Here is a 16,277-nt window from a genome sequence, read left to right as displayed (position 1 = left end):
GCCTTGTCATTAAAATATAAATTACCTTTCCCTTTTTGATCTGTTTTAAAAGAGAATTGCAGGCTCCACAGCTGACTACCAGGCAGCGGGTAGAAGAAATGGGAGTAGAGAAGAATGTTGGCCTGGAAAGAAGCTTTTTCTTCCCTGAAAATGAGCTGTGCTTTGAGGATTGAGTTAGGAAAATGTTGGGGATTAAAGTGATAGGCGGGGATGGGACTAGAAAAGCAAGAAACAATTAAAGCAACAGCTGCCTCGCATCCCTTCCGCTCTTTGGCTTTTTCTTATCCACTCTCAATGCATGTTTGCCCTTAGTAGGCTGCAGAGCAGAAAAAAAAAAAAAAAAAACAAACCTAAAACAGTCACCATGGAATTTTTTTTTTTCTTCCACAACATTTTCAGTACAAATAACTTCAGGACACACACGCATCTCAAACATTAAATTAACAGCCTTTTATCCTTCGCTGCCACCAAGATCCCCCAGTTGTATAAAAATGATTGGAAAATATTGCCTGGTGGACCTCTTGCGCAACCTGAACTTCTGAAAAACAATAGCTACAACAGATGTTTCTTTCATATGATCTGTGTTTGATCTCCTAAATAATGTTTCACTACCACGGGCTTGGCAAAGGGTCAGGAAATGTGTATAATTTAAGGGGAAAATATGGAAACAAAGAAAAATCCCATGATATCCTGAAACAACTGCTACAAATTCTGATGATCAAAATATGGCTTATGTTACGGCAAATAATCTTTATTTTAAATGTCTAATTTCCAAAGATACTTAAGGTTCCAGACAAAGGCAGGCAGCCGTTTGCAATAAAACCGTACCATTTCATTTTGCAGACAATAGTAAAGAAGTCTTAAGACAACAAAACACATATGGATGTCAAAAAGTCAGGTCTCTCTCATGCTGTTCAGCAACTTCTTCAAATCAGCTTTTGAAAATCAGGACTATGAGTCGTCCAACCTGACTTTCAGAAGTTTATTTATATGTCTTATATAACTTTCTTCTTATTTATTCCACGTAATCCTTCTTTTGAGATAAAAAGCCACCAGTTACTCATAATGAAGCTCCATATGCTTGGAGAGTACCACTGAGTTATTTTCTCTCAAAAAATCTCTCCCTCACACACATGAAAAACATTTCCCCCAACTTTTTAAACCTTTATGCAAGGATCCTTTTCTCTTTCCTATGATCCCTGTAAATATTAAAACGTGTGGTCTTATTCTTGGAAATACACTAAGAAAATATTTTCTTTTATTTGAAAAATTGCCCACAACCAACATGGTAAAAGAAGTTTAGACCAAAAAGCCTAAATTATATTCTTCTTCCATTTTAAGTACTGTTAGCTAAAATAACGCTCTCCATCGTAAGTCAACTCAATTGCACCTTTATTTGGTGTCACTCAGAAAGCTGCAATCATTAAAACACAGACTCTCAGGGATCAGGTTTCTGGAAAAAGCTGCATGTGCCAGTGGTTTGAATTGACGTATAGTGATGCCATGCTTACCTTAGTAAAGGAGTACACATGGAATCAATGCGATCTGTCATGCAAAGCATTTGTACTTATAAAGTATGAAGTTCATGGTCACAATTTGGAAGAATGCCAAGCCCATGAAACAATATCTCACCCATCTTTGTCTTGACCATTCACAATGGTAGAACACATGCAGTATAAACCAGAAAGGGAAACAATTTTATTTAGGACCAACAAGAGAGATACAAAGTTATTTCAATTTAGAGTCAAGTAAAATCTGCTCCATACTCAAAAGCCATGATGTTAAATGTAAACGGGTACTGCTATTTCTTTCAAGAGCCACAGAAGTGATTTTCCCCCATATTTTTTTTTCATAGTCCTCTTATCTCAGTTTCATTGCTATATATGTTCTTTTGATTCAAACTCCTCAAAAAAAAAAAAAAAAACCCTATCCTTCCCTTAGGTGTCCCTCCACAGCACAATCTATTGCACTTCTAAACTATGGAACATAGCAATTCTTTAGCCATATGGCTTTTAGTAACTGAAATGAGATCCCAGGAGTGAAATGCCTTATATTCAAGATCAGTTTCCTTCTCAAACTTAAGGTATAATAAGATTTGAACTTTGACTGATGAAAGTAAATGCAATTGTGAGAAAAAAAAAATTAGGTAGTGAGAAATTCCCTATAAAACAAATTCCCATAGGAATCCCTAAACTCAAAGTGGGAATTACCAATTTTTGAAGAATTTACCATCTATCTACACCTAAGTGAAAAATCATGTTATGTTAAAAGATGCAAATGCTTGTTAGTTAAATTTGTCATCATATGTCACTGCTTTGTATGCACCATCTGTTTTTTTTTTTTTTCTGTTTTGAATTAAGTTGGGGGGGAATATATTTTGAATGTGGCTAACTTTGACAGAATAACTCCACTTATTCTTGTCTTTTAAGGTGCCTTCCTATTTAATAATAGACATCGTTACTCATATTTATATAGTTAATTTTTTAAAAGGGGAGGGAAAAAGAAAGTCTTCATCTCTAATGTTTGATCTAAATATCTTTTACATGGTGGATAAAGATTACTACATTTAATAAGTTTTCCCTTAGGTGTCAATTATTTTAAATCCAGATTTCACTGATTTCTATAAGAATGTGGTGGTTATTTAGACCATGAACACCTTTAAAGAGATCAAAGGCCTTTAGAAGACTAATGTATAAAGTCGAAATAAACCTTTCTGTTGCAATGGTTTTGCGAAGATCCTTTTCCAAATCAAAGGCAGCAGAGCCCACTACTGGCATAGTTGTTGAAACTTTTCTCTAGTCAAATAATCGAATGTTGCTTGGAGCTAAACTTGTATTGAATAAAAGCAAAGTCTAGGCATATAAATAAGACAACTTTTCAGCTAGCTTTCAAAACCCAGTGATGTATTGCAATAGGGTATCATGATCTGTTTAAAGATCAACATTAGGATGATCACATCACATATGACATTTTGGAGACATACTTTTGGAAAGCTGTAATTCCTCTGGGCAACTAAGGACCAACTGTGACAGTAAGTCAGCCAAGTTGCTGGAATAAAGTAAGGAAGGAAACTCTAACTGAAGGTGTAGGAGCTGCGTGACCCTCTCCTACTTCTACGAACTATGTTTTACAAATGGAGTGATCAATGTGAATTAAATCAACAAATGTTGATTATGTGTTACTATTCCACAAAGAAAAACAGCAGAGAAATTTGTTTCAGCTTTGGTTTTGAATGAAGGGGATCTTAGTTTCCTTTGGTGGCTATAAAAAGTACCACAAACGAGGTACCTGAAAAACACAGAAACTTGTTTGTTCACAGTTCTGGAGGCCTTAAGTCTGAAATAAGTTGTCACTTATTTCTGGAGGCCAAAATCGAGGTGTCAGCAAGGCTGTGCTTCTTCCAGAGGCTCTAGGGGAGAATCTATCCTGTGCTTCCTTCAGCTTTGGTGGCTGCTGGTATTCCTCAGCTTGTGGCTCCATAACTCCAACCTCTGTCTTTGAGTCACAGTGCCTTCTCTGGGGTCTATAATTAAATCCCCCTCTCTCTCTGTCTTATAAGGATACATGTAATCGCATTCAGGGCCAGCCCACATAATTCATGATAATCTCCCCATCTCAAAGGCCATAACTTAATTGCATCTATAAAAACCCTTTTCTCTAATATGGTAACATTCACAAATTCCAGGGATTAAAATATGAATGTCTTTTAGGGGCCCCTTTCAACATACAACAGAGAAATAAAATATCTCTCCAAAAATTCATAGTTATGAACTGATCCTCATCTGTTTTAAGGATCTTTAAGATACTCAATACAAGACTTAATTTTGAATCATCAACAGGTAGCAGCTTTACATACCTGATATAAGTAATTGCAAAATCTCTCTCAGAGAATACATCCTTATGTCTGGACCTCAGAGAAAAAAGGACCTGAAGGAAAATAACTTGTCAATAAAGAAAAAGAAAAATGCACAAGAAAACAAAATCATTTTTAAAAAGTATATATATTGCAGGATACAAAATCAATGTACAGAAATCAGTTGCATTCTTATACACTAACAATGAAGCAACAGAAAGACAAATAAAGAAACTGATCCCATTCACAATTGCACCAAGAAGCATAAAATACCTAGGAATAAATCTAACCAAAGATGTAAAAGATCTGTATGCTGAAAACTATAGAAAGCTTATGAAGGTAATTGAAGAAGATATAAAGAAATGGAAAGACATTCCCTGCTCATGGATTGGAAGAATAAATATTGTCAAAATGTCAATACTACCCAAAGCTATCTACACATTCAATGCAATCCCAGTCAAAATTGCACCAGCATTCTTCTCAAAACTAGAACAAGCCATCCTAAAATTCATATGGGACCACAAAAAGCCCCGAATAGCCAAAGTGATTTTGAAGAAGAAGACCAAAGCAGGAGGCATCACAATCCCAGACTTTAGCCTCTACTACAAAGCTGTCATCATCAAGACAGCATGGTATTGGCACAAAAACAGACACACAGACCAATGGAATAGAATAGAAACCTCAGAACTAGACCCACAAATGTATGGCCAACTCATCTTTGACAAAGCAGGAAAGAACATCCAATGGAAAAAAGACAGTCTCTTTAATAAATGGTGCTGGGAGAACTGGACAGCAACATGCAGAAGGTTGAAACTAGACCACTTTCTCACACCATTCACAAAAATAAACTCAAAATGGATAAAGGACCTGAATGTGAGACAGGAAACCATCAAAACCCTAGAGGAGAAAGCAGGAAAAGACCTCTCTGACCTCAGCCGTAGCAATCTCTTACTCGACACATCCCCAAAGGCAAGGGAATTAAAAGCAAAAATGAATTACTAGGACCTTATGAAGATAAAAAGCTTCTGCACAGCGAAGGAAACAACCAACAAAACTAAAAGGCAACCAACGGAATGGGAAAAGATATTTGCAAATGACATATCGGACAAAGGGCTAGTATCCAAAATCTATAAAGAGCTCACCAAGCTCCACACCCAAAAAACAAATAACCCAGTGAAGAAATGGGCAGAAAACATGAATAGACACTTCTCTAAAGAAGACATCTGGATGGCCAACAGGCACATGAAAAGATGCTCAATGTCACTCCTTATCAGGGAAATACAAATCAAAACCACACTCAGATATCACCTCACGCCAGTCAGAGTGGCCAAAATGAACAAATCAGGAGACTATAGATGCTGGAGAGGATGTGGAGAAACAGGAACCCTCTTTCACTGTTGGTGGGAATGCAAATTGGTGCAGCCACTCTGGAAAACAGTGTGGAGGTTCCTCAAAAAATTAAAAATAGACCTACCCTATGACCCAGCAATAGCACTGCTAGGAATTTACCCAAGGGATACAGGAGTACTGATGCATAGGGGCACTTGTACCCCAATGTTTATAGCAGCACTCTCAACAATAGCCAAATTATGGAAAGAGCCGAAATGTCCATCAACTGATGAATGGATAAAGAAATTGTGGTTTATATACACAATGGAGTACTACAGGGCAATGAGAAAGAATGAAATATGGCCCTTTGTCGCAACATGGATGGAACTGGAGAGTGTGATGCTAAATGAAATAACTCAGAGAGAGAAAGACAGATACCATATGTGTTCACTCTTATGTGGATCCTGAGAAACTTAACAGAAACCCATGGGGGAGGTGAAGGAAAAAAAAAAAAAAAGAGGTTAGAGTGGGAGAGAGCCAAAACATAAGAGACTCTTAAAAACTGAGAAAAAACTGAGGGTTGATGGGGGGTGGGAGGGAGGGGAGGATGGGTGATGGGTATTGAGGAGGGCACCTTTTGGGATGAACACTGGATGTTGTATGGAAACCAATTTGACAATAAATTTCATATATTGAAAAAATAAATAAATAAATAAATAAATAAATAAATATAAATAAAATAAAATGTATATATAAAACAAACATCAAAATTAGATCTACAAAGACTTCAATAAAACTCCTCAAAACTTTTTCCATAATTCAGACTTGAATATTGGTGATTGAATCCCAGAACCTCAAAACTCAGTAGGCTAGTCACAATAGCCAAATCCAATAATTTTCCTAATTTTATAATAACACACACCCACACCTTTCATTGTAGAATTTTTTAGCACTGCTCATAGTTTCATGATGAGGTTTCATTCAATTAGAGTTTCTAGACCAGAGTAAAATAAATGTGCCTAAAGAAATAAAAATGGGAAACAAAGTCATGAGAAAAAAGCAACTCTAATAAAGGATAAATAATTTGAAAAATAGTCATAGAAATTTTAGAAATAAATATATAATCCTTGAAATTTAAAAGCAAATGGATAGATTAAATAGTAGATTAATAGGCAATAACAATAGCTAACACTTAATGAGGCTTTACTCTCTGATCACTTTACAGTGACTGACTGATTTAATCCTTATAACAACCCATGAAGTATGTATTATGATTATCGTTATTTTATAAAGAAAATAAGGACAAGAGATTAAGACATTTGCTTAAATTATTTAACTACTAGTTAGTGCAACTAAGTATAAAACCTCAGCAGTCTGTCTGCAAAGGCCACTCTCCAGTTAAATATTCTGCCAACTTGATCAGGCATAGCTGAAGATAGAGTTCGAGAACTGGGAGACAATCCAGAATAAATTAACCAGAACTTAGAACAAAGAGAAGAAAAATATGAAAGAGAGATGAGAAACAGAAAATATATTAAACTAAGACAGTTTAATATATATCTAATTAGATTTCCATAATGAAAGACTAGAGAAAACGCAGGAAAAGTCATATTCAAATAGATAATTTTTTGAGAAGTTCCTCAAATGGATGAAAGACATGATTCCATTCATTCAGGAGTCATGATCAATTCCAAATGGGACAAATAAAAGAAATCCACACAGAGACACATAGTGGTAAAAATGCGGAGCACCACTGAAAATGATCATTCAAGAATGAAGGTGAAATAAAGACATGTTCAGACAAAAAGGAACTTAAAGGGCTTGGAAACAGCAGAAACTCAGCAAAGGAAAGTACAGAGCTTATTATTCTGGGAGATGAAAAATGATCCTAGAAATAACTCTGAGAAACAAGTAGGTAAGCCAAGGAAAGAAAATGGAAAATATGTCAGGTAATCTATACAAGTATTGGTTGTATGAATCAGTAATAATAATATATAATTTGTGATATTAAGCAAATCAAAACAAAGCTGAAATACTAATCAATAACCCTTGACAACAAATAGAAATGAGAGAAAGCATTTACGATGTTCTGGTAAAGGTGGACTATGGTTTTCAGACCAACCTTTTTTTTTTTTTTTTTTTTAGTTCTTTAATGTTTATTTATTTTTGAGAGAGAGAGAGAGAGAGGGAGAGTGCACAAACAGGAGAGGGGCAGAGAGAGAGGGAGACACAGAATCTGAAAGAGGCTCCAGGCCCTGAGCTGTCAGCACAGAGCCCGACGTGGGGCTCAAACTCACAGACTGTGATATCATGACCTGAGCCAAATTCGAACACTTAACTGACTGAGCCACCCAGGCGCCCCTCAGACCAACCTTTCAATACATATATACATATAATAGAAATATAGCATAATACATACAATAGAAAAACACATTTTTAAAATTCTTTTTAATGTTTATTTTTGAGAGAGACAGAGTGCAAGTGGGGGAGGGGCAGAGAGAGAGGGAGAAACAGAATCTGAAGAAGGTTTTGGGTTCTGAGCTGTCAGCACAGATCCTGACATGGGCCCAAACTCAGGAACTGCGAGATCATGACCTGAACTGAAGTCGGGCACTTAACCAACTGAGCCACACAGGCGCCCCAGAAAAACACATTTAAAAAAATCTGTTTAAATTCATAATATAGTTTTCAAGGAAGAAATTATTTGTACACAATCTAGGTAGGACAAAGATTATGTAGATAGAGAGAGGTTAGAGGCATTGTCCACTCAAGGTAATTGCAGATTGCAAAAGTGATGAACAGAAAGCTAAGAAACTGAACATAAGGCTTTTTTTTTCAGATACCTGGAACAGGGAGTTAAAAAAGAAAAGGAAATTTGGGAATATACAAGGAAGACAGCTTCTGGTAAACACCAAGACTTTTGGTGGGGACCTCAAAGCACTGTGTGTATGAATAAAAAGAACGTAAAATAGTTTCTGGCAGTGTCTAAAACTCATTTCTGGTCAAGAACTACTGTTATCCTTATCCTAGCTATTAACCAAAGACAAAAGTAGCTCTCTCTGGAGAAATATATCTTCCAGATTCTCCAATTACATACATTATTTTTCTGATAAAATCAGAAATAGTCAAATATTCAAGAAGATAAAATTTTACTGAAAACCAAGGATAAAGATAGACTTTCAGAGTATCTAGAAAGCATATTCATCAGACATGAAATTTTAAATTACATGAGAAAGAGTTTTTTGGGTTTTTGGGGTTTTTTGTTTGTTTTGTTTTGTTTTAAGAGAGAGAGTGTACATGCACAAGGAGGGGAGACGCAGGAGAGACAGAGAAAGAGAGACAGAGAGAGAGAGAGAGAAAGAGAGACAGAGAGAGACAGACAGACTGAGAGAATCTTAAACAGGCTCCATGCCCAGCACAGAGCCTCGTGCGGGGCTTGATCTCATCACCATGAGATCATGACCTGAGCCCAAATCAAGAGTCAGAAGCTTACCTGACTGAGCCACCCAGGAGCTCCAAGAAAGAGTTCTTATAAAATAATAGGAGTATTCTGAATCTGATTTCCCAATACATCTTCCAAAATGATACATATTATTAAAGAGAACAAATTAAACCCCCTGTAAACCACTGTACTGAGTAACTGAAAGAATATTACAAATTTTGAATTCTATGTATTTAAGGAAATAAATACACAAGATAAGCAGCATCAAGTTTGGCACCAAAGTCAGAGAAGAGAATCAGCTTAATTGTGCAGAAAATACATGAAGATAGTGTAATCCCTGAAGTCTAAATAATACTTGAAAGAGAGACTCTTAACTTAAAAAAGAAAAAGAAGCCAGACCTGGTAGACATAGCATTAACTACAGGGAAATCAAAAGGAAGGGGCTTAAAAATTATGGGATCAGAGGTCAACATTTTGAGCAGGACACAACTTCTGAGACACAAGGAGGTAATAGAAAAAGGAAGGATAATTTGGAGGTTTGGTAAACAAAAAGGAGGTGAACAAGTAGTTAAATTAAGTGCTCTACAAAAATGATTACAAAACCAGAAAATACACCAACCCTTTCCTTGAAACAAAACAAAACAAAACAAAACAAAACAAAACAAAACAAAACCACCATTTATAGAAGACACTGAAATCAATGAACCAAGTGAACAGAATTTCTTTAAGAACTGAGTAAGTCAATCAAAACCCAATCCCTTGCCAGCATAGAATCCCCTCTTACTGCTTCTGAGGAAAGTTTTTTTTTTAAATACAAAACAAAACAAATAAACCATAAGCAACATTTATACAAGGCTAAAATAAGAAGAAAACAGACAATTGGAATAAAAATATTTTGAATAGTGAAACTAGGCTTCCTCTTAAACTCCCACCCCAACACAAAGTAAACAGAAAACACAGGGACACTTTAAATCAACACTGTACTTTTAATTACACTCCCTTTCCAGAGAACTAATACCAATCCCTGTCAAACTGTCCCCAAAATCTGAAGGGAAGGAAACACTTTCAAACTCATTTTACAAGGCCAGAATTACCCTGACACCAAAACCAGGCAAGGACACCACAAGAAAGGAAAATTACAGGCCCATATCTGTGATGAACATAAATGCAAAAATGCATATATCAGTGAAATATTAGCAAACTCAATTCAGCAATACATTAAAAGAATCACACACCTGATCAAGTGGAATTTATTCCAGGAATGCAAAGAAGTTTCAATATCTGCAAATCAATCAGAGTGATACACCACATTAACAAAATAAAGAATAAAAATCGTATGATCATCTCAATAGATGCATAAAAAGTATTAAACAGAATCCAGCATCCATTTGTGGTAAGAGATCTCAATAACTTGGGTGTAGAGGGAACATATCTCAACACGATAAGAGCCATAGGTGTCAGACTAATATACTCAACTGTGAAAAGCTGAAAAATGCCCCTCTAAGATTACAAACAAGACAAGGATGCCCACTCTCACCACTTCCATTTAACATAGCATTGGAAGTCCTAGACAGACCAATTAGGCAAGAAAAAACATATAAAAGTCATTCAAATTGGAAAGAAAAAAGTAAAACTACCACTATTTGTAGATCATTATACAGCTATGATTTTATATATAGACTATCCTAAAAGACTCCACCCCAAATCTCTTAGAACCAATAAATAAATTAAGTTGAAGTGTACAAAATCAACATGCAAAAATATGTTGCTTTCTACACACTAACAAAACCACAGTCCGGTTTGGCTGCTCCAAAAAGAATAAAATACCAAGAAATAAATTTAACTTAAGGAGGTGAAAGACCTGGACACAGAAAACTATAGACATTGATGAAAGAAATTAAAGATGACATAAATGAATAGTAAGACACTTTGCGTTCATGGATTGAAAGAATTAACAGCATTAAAATGTATATATTACCCAGAACAATCTACAGATTCAGTGCAACGTCTATCAAAATCCCAGTGGTGTTTTTCACAGAAGTCAAGAAATAATCCTAAAATTTTTATGGAATTATAAAAGACTCTGAATAGCCACAGCAGTCTTAAGAAAGAACAAAGCTGCAGACATCTATGATTTCAAACTCTATTACAAAATGATAGTAATCTAAACAGTATGGTATTGGCATAAAAAAGACACATAGATCAAACAGAACAGAGAACAGAGAACCCAGAAATAAACCCACATATATGTGGTCATTTAATTTGAGGCAAGAATATACAATGGGCAGAAACAATTTCTTCAATAAATCGTGTTGAGAAAATTGAAAAACAGCCCACATGCAAAGAGTAAAACTAGTCCACTATCTTATACCATACACAATAATTAAATCAAAAGGAATTAAGGACTTGAATGTAAGACCTGAAATCAAAAAGTCCTAGACGAAAAATAGATGTTAAGCTCATTGACATTGGTCTTAGCAATGATTTTTTTGGATCTGACTTCAGAAGCAGAAGCAGCAAAAGCAAAAATAAACATGTAGAATTATGTCAAACTAAAAAGCTTCTGCAAAGCAAAAGAAATGATCAACAAAGTGAAAAGGCAACCAACTGAATGGGAGAAAATATTTGCAAATATCTGATAATTGTCTAATATCCAAAATATATAAGAAACTCATATAATTCAACAGCAAAACAACAAATAACTCAAATGAAAATTGGCAGAGAATCTGAATAGACATTTTTTCCTAAGAAGACATACGCATGGTCAACAATCACATGAAAAGACGCTCAATATCAGTCACCATCAGGGAAATACAAATTAAAACCACAACATCACCTCACACCTGTTAGAATGGCCATTATCAAAAAGATAAGAAGTAATAGGTGTTGGTGAGAATGTAGTGAAAAGAGAACAATAGTGCACTGCTGGTGGGAAAATAAATAAGTACAGTCACTATAGAAAACAGTAAGGAGTTTCCTCAAAGAAAAAGAAAAATAGAACTACCATAGGACCCAGCAATTCCACTCTGGGTATTTATCTCAAGACAATAAAAACACTAATTTGAAAAGATATATGCATCCCTGCCCCCTGTGTTAATTGCAGCATTATTTACACTAGGCAAGATATAGAAACAATCTAAGTATCCATCAATGGATGAATGGATAAGGAAGGTGTGGAATACATATACAATGGAATATTATTCATCCATAGAAAATAATGAAATTTTGCCATTTGCAACAACAAAGTTAAACCTTGAGAGCATTATGCTAAATGAAATAAGTCAGACAGAGAAGGGCAAATACTATATGATTTCACTTATATGTGGAATCTGAAAACAAAACAAAACAAAAAAAACAAAAGAAAAACAGAAACCAAGTTCATGCATACACAGAGCAGATTAGTGGTGGCCAGAGAGAAAGAGGGGTGGAGAATGGGCAAAATGGGTAAAGTGGGTCAGAAGGTATAAACATCTACCTAAATAAGTCATGGAGATGTGGTGCACAGCATGGTCACTATCATCAATAGCATTGTATTGCATATTGGAAAGGTGCTAAGAGAGCAAATCTTAGAAGTTCTCACCACCACAAAAAGATAAAAAGAAGAAAATCTGTAACTATGTATGGTAACAGATGGTAACTGGACTAATTATGGTGATCATGTCTCAGTTTATACAAATATCAAATAATCATGTTGTACACCTGAAACTAATATAATGTTATATGTCAATTATACCTCAATAAAAATTCAATAAATTCAATGCATTTTCTTTTCTTGTTTTAAAATTTTTTTTTAATGTTTATTTATTTTTGAGAGAGAGAGAGAGAGAGAGAGAGAGAGAGAGAGAGAGAGACAGAGCGTGAGCGGGGGAGGGGCAGAGAGAGACACACACACAGAATCCGAAGCAGGCTCCAGGTTCTGAGCTGTCAGCACAGAGCCCGATGAGGGCCTCGAACTCACAAACCGTGAGATCATGACCTGAGCTGAACCCGGACGCTTAACTGACTGGGCCACCCAGGCGCCCCAATTCAATACATTTTCTTAAACAAATGCTGAGTTAGAAATTTTTATGTCCTCTAGTTGAATCATGATACAGCATGAGCATGAGTATAAAACATTATTCACTACCTAAGGAGTGTGCAGGAAAACCAGGTTAATTGAAGATTCTAGGCAAACATCCAAATTCTGCTTCTACTCACTTATAGGCAGCAGGAAGTTTCCATAAGACCAGAGTTGATGTGGAAAGATCTGAGAAACTTAAGACACACCAGGGTAAAGGGCAGAATAGGAGAAAGAAAAAAAGCAAACCCAAGAAAACTAAAAGATTAAAAGGGAGAGTTTGGACCCCGAAGTTTCTAAATTATAGGGAATAGAAATAGTGTTTTTTTTTTTTCTACAGATCAAGGAAGTTGCAGCAGGAGAGTAAACCAGAAGTCTTGAGCACCTGCCTAGATCTGGAACAGATGTTGACAATAGGGGTGTTTCAACCAGGGCATTTAATGGATGAGATATAAAAGGTCTCATTTAGGATGAATGTAAGCCACTGTTTCATCTGGATGACTCAAGGAAGGAGTACAAGGGGATAATAGCTAAAGATATAAATTACCTGTGTAGTTCTAATCCTCAAAATGCGCATGATCATGGGCCATTTCACTTATATTTTACTTCATTTCAGTCAGATTTTTAGTGCCAAAAAATAATTGTCTTTGGAGGAGATGTAACTCTGTTGGAATGACAGTTGCCGTGAAAAGTCATAGGTATCTTTGTTAACTCTTATAACATTAAGAGTAGAAAGTACTCTTTATTAGTGAAAGTTAGCACGCCATCCTTCAGTGGTTAACAAAACATTCACAGAATGTCAAGGGCAGGTCAGTGCCAAGGCAGCAATAGCTGTGCCTTGGTATTCAACATTTTGTTTCATAATTTTGAAGTAATAGCCACATACGGCTATCCTATTAGGACACATGGTCATTTTCCTATGCACAGCTAGCACAACAGAAGCATGTGAAATGACAAGATAAGATCCAAACATGGCAACAATCCAAACATATCAGCATCACCGAAATAAACCCCATTGTGATGTCAGCATCATTCCCTGAGGAAGCTGTGTCTCCTGAATAGGAGGTGTTAAAATCCCATAGAGAAATTCTACTAAGGGCAGGAATATGGCTTCATTACTAAGCTAATGATATAGCCATTGGCCTTTTCACATAGGAATGCAGATAAAGCACCATTTCATGGACTATAGCATTCCCAGACATTATCCTCAATATGTGTTTCTCACCACAGCATGTGAGTCCTATTGAAGCATATGTGCTATGTTATTGTTTGTATTTTGGATACCATGAAAAAACAGAGTAACTCATTTACAAAATACCATATTTCATGGTCAACATACTGAAAGCAGACTTCACCCAGATCACTATATTCCCAACTCAACATCAACCCATAAGGTTAGATAGAATAAGTATTACTCTATTTTGCAGGGGTGGAAATCATGGCTTGGAGGTTACCCACCCAAGGTTAAACAGTAATCAGGAGAGTGAAGATTAGATCTAAGTCCTTTGACTTCAATCAAGTATTCCTTTGATTTATAAAATGTCACAGAAATAGAAAAAACATTTATGTTTGTAGCATAAAAATGAAACCAATAAAGTATTCTATGTATTTTGGAGTGTTTTATCTATGACACTAACATAAGATTTATAGACAATTTATTAGTAAAGTTGGCACAAACACATTAATTTTCCATTAAAATGACATTTGAAAAAATATATTGATAAAATGAGAGAATTAAGTCTAATAGATTTAATAACAGATATTAAGTAATGAATGACTTCATTGTTTCAAAATCACCTTAGAAATGTCAGGTATTTTTTATTTTTCATCAGGAAGAATATTGCAACTAAAGAACTGTCCCCTGAGGAGACATTTCATCTGTTGCTGCAAGCAGGGCCCAGGCTGTGGACGGATTGGTGACTGCAGGGTGCCCCGCCGACAGTGAAGCTTCTTGTACTCCTGCTTTTAGGTAATTTGGCCTTATTAAAGTACCTGGGGTATTGTCTGTTGGGGAATTGCCCTCGGCAGGCCCCTGGGAAAAGAACCATTAGGGAAGAAAATAAGGCTCCGCAAGAAATTGTGCGGCCTTACGTTTAGCCCTTGCAATCCTCTATGGAGACTCCTCTACTTACAGGAAGGATAGCCTCATGCATTTGCCAGCAAAGAGGGCCTGTAAAGGAGAGATATATGGATTTGAAAGCCCCACTCTGGCAACTAAGGAGTGTATCTCTGGGCACAGGTGACTTCAACCCCTAGGCCTACCTGGCCGCCCGGAGGCATTCCAGATGATGACTGAACCTAGTCGGTTAAGCTACAGAATGGTTCATTGGTTCCCAGGTGCGTTGTCTCTCTGAGAATGTATGAGGCATGGGTTTCTAAGGCCTTTTCAGCCCCTTTCTGGCACCTCGGACTGAGGCAAACACATTGTTCTTCTGGCCTCATGTGGTTAGGAGGTCATGTCCCTGTAACTCTTCCACTTGAGGTGTTGAGAAATGGAGAGCCTTTCATGAGAACAGCAAAGCAAATGCTTTGTAGATTATACATAAATGCAGATGCATAATGGAATAATGTAAGAAATTGATCTATAATCAAAGGGTATGCGGGAAAGTTAGGGGAAAATCACCATGTTATTTCTTAAAGGTCGTTTATACATAGGAACATTTTCAAAATTAGGTAATGTTAGAAAAACATAGATGACGTATGCTACAAGGAAATCACTAGCATATATAATGCCACGTTTACTGCAATGAATCGGCCAGTTCAACACACTGCTGTTGTCTGTGTCCATTTTTATTGTAGTTTTATTTTTTTATTTTAGTTTTTTATTTTCCAGTTTTTTATTTTAGTTTTATTTTATTTTCAGCGATGCCGTTCTTCCTTCGGGAACCCCTGGTTGCTGGAGCTGGTCTCCGGCAATCTGTAGTTTTCTAAAGTAAATTGAATTTTCTCTCAGATTCCAGGTACCTTAGGACCAAAGATAGGACGGGTCTTCTTTACAGTAAACTTCCAGAATGAAGAAAATTCTAGTGTTTAATGCTCATGCCATGCAACTATGCCACTCTTTTCCTCCTCCTTCACATAGGCCCCTCGTCACTATCATCTGTTCATTTAGTTCCTCCTTGCTTCTCCCAGTTTTCTAGGCAATTCTTGCCATTTTTGTCAATGACTTCAATAATCATGTGATCAACCATTTAATATCTAAGTCTCTCAGTTCCTTGACATGAGAATCCCTGAGATTCTCTTCCATGTCACCACAGGAATGCCTGTGTAAACAAGGCATTACATTGCCTTTGTAAACAATAAACTTTGTCATCACCTGGAATTGAGACCTCCACTGAAACCCTGACATACAGCTACTCTTCCTGTGTGTTAAGTATCAGTAGTATTTTTAAGTCACTGGTACATATCTTCACCTTTTCAAAATTCCTAAGACATGAATCTCCTTAATTTTTCACTGACATCAGCTCTTGGCTTCATTCCTCTCTGTCCAGTTTAGATTCCACAACTCATCATTTATATTCACAACTTTACATAAAGCCTTACCTCTCTTGAAATTGCTGTCTTTGATTTTGCTTACCCTGGACAAATTCAACCAT

This window comes from Prionailurus viverrinus, chromosome B2, assembly GCF_022837055.1.
Source record: "Prionailurus viverrinus isolate Anna chromosome B2, UM_Priviv_1.0, whole genome shotgun sequence".
Taxonomy (NCBI): domain Eukaryota; kingdom Metazoa; phylum Chordata; class Mammalia; order Carnivora; family Felidae; genus Prionailurus; species Prionailurus viverrinus.
This window is presented reverse-complemented; position numbering follows the sequence as displayed.